The following is a 2,500-nucleotide window of genomic DNA, read 5'->3' on the forward strand; positions in this document are numbered from 1 at the left end:
GGATTGGAAGATCATGCCTTCCTTTTGATTAATTTGTTTGGTTATATTTTCATTTTAATGACGATATAGAGTAATGAAGATGATATTTTCCTTATTATACTAATGAGGATTTATTATCTGCAATCAATAGGAATCGTACGATTATATATATACTGTATATATATATATATACATATATATATACTGTATATATATATAATTTATATATATATTTACACACATATGAATATATAGATATATATATATATATATATATACACACACACACACACATATATATATATATATAGACTATATATATGTATATATATACATATATATATATATATATATATATGTATATATATATTATATTATATTATATAATATACGTCTAGAATAATCAGTTACCTGGAAGATAATCGTTAATTATGAAAAACGAGGAAATGCCTAATAAAAAATATTAAACATATAATATAAAAAGTATGCAATGAAATTTTCATTTCGTAATAGTTTCAATTAAGATTAAATTGGAACACTTATACATGCTCGCCAGGTAAATCCTCGGACAGCTAGGTAGCGTCAGGTTCCGATTTCTTTTATGGTCTCTCGTGGCAATGGTTGGTTTCGACCATGGCCTTTCATTAGAAGGGGCTAGCGTTCGATCCCAAGTATGAGGTAAGAAATTTATTTCTATTTGAAACACAATGTTGTGTTGATATATATCCATATTGACTCATTAGGGTAATTCGAATGAATTACTACCAATTGTGTCACGTGGTGGGCCCGGTAAATCGGGTAAAATTCGCTGGTAAGAGACTGATGTCTCGCCAGGTAAATCCTCGGACAGCTAGGTAGCGGTCAGGTTCCGATTTCTTTTATGGTCTCTCGTGGCATGGTTGGTTTCGACCTGGCCTTTCATTAGAAGGGGCTAGCGTTCGATCCCAAGTATGAGGTAGAAATTTATTTCTATTTGAACACGATGTTGCGTTGATATTTATCCATATATATATTATATATATATATATAGAGTAAGTAGTAAAAAATACAAGGATATATAAAATGTAGTTAAATCAAGACCTAAGTAGTATTGAAATATTTCAACTCATATCTAACAGTTAATCATATGTCACTGGATATAGTCCTAATATGAAATGTTAATTTAATTTATCTTATTATAGACCAATTTCCGGTACACTATAAGGATGTTACTTTGATTTTACTTTTGAAGAACAAATGATATAAATTTGATTCATATGCATATTTAAAGGTTTAAAGGACACTCATGACTGGCAGAGTCAAGGGACAGTGACATTGCTCTATCAAGCAGGACAATACCTTAGAGACTGACCATATATACATATGATCAGCGTACAAGCCCCTCTCCACCCGAGCTAGAACCAAGGAGGGCCAGAGTATGGCTCCTGATGACTCAGCATATAGACCTATAGGCTTCCCTAAACACCCCATCCCTAGCTCACAAGGATAGTAAAGTTGCAACGACCAGATGAGCTAACCAGTTTCAGCGTGACTCGAACCCCAGTCTTGTGATCACCAGTCAGGGACGTTACCACATTGGCCACCAAAACATATACATATACATATACATATACATATACATATACATATACATACACATATACAACTGGGAGTGTAGGATCTGATAACAGTAAACTGTCTGTGCATTTTCTAAGACCAGCTTAATCTAGATCAAGAAACAATGATTTGGGAGATATGAGAATTAAGTAGATATGATCGTGTTCATCATCGTAGTTTGGTAGATCCCTTATAAATAGCAGTCCATCAATCTCCCTGATTTATAGCCACGCTGTATATTGAGAAGGACCAGCCCTACATTTATCATCTCAGGAATTACATTTCCTTCTTTCAACATTGTATGAAACGTTAACCAGGATTTGTTAAGGAATGTAATGAATTGTAAAGCTCCTGTGACGAGCCGAGAGAAGGTTGTGACTCAAAGACAGGATGAAAGCAACTGAGCTCTTTATTACAGACACTCGCCCTTATACACAAATAACTCAATGCAACAGGAAATTTCCTGTTCAGCCGGTTAACAGTTAACGCTGAGAAAAAACATACATGTTATTTCATATTCTTTTTAATGTGAGGGGAGAGCGAAGATACAAGCATAATATATACACAAAATGAAATGTCGTTACTATGTACGATCGTGTGACACACGGTTGGACAATCCTGTCGTCTAGATATACTGCGCGTTAGCGAGCCGTAACGAGGTGATTGAGAGACGACTCGAATGCCACTAACTTTATTTAGGACAGAGCATGAGTATAATATATACAACCCACTCCGGTCTAGAACGGCACAATAAATTTAAGCACAATGATGCAGGAATATACGGGCATAAACGGGTATCAATAAGAGGGGAGAGAGCAATAACGACAATGTTAAAAAAAAAGAAAAAAATACCATTACAGTGCACGAGTGTGTGTGATAACGTATGGTACAACTGATATTAAAAGTCGTGCAATGTTGTTTAAAT

This window comes from Palaemon carinicauda, chromosome 13 (assembly GCF_036898095.1).
Source record: "Palaemon carinicauda isolate YSFRI2023 chromosome 13, ASM3689809v2, whole genome shotgun sequence".
NCBI lineage: Eukaryota > Metazoa > Arthropoda > Malacostraca > Decapoda > Palaemonidae > Palaemon > Palaemon carinicauda.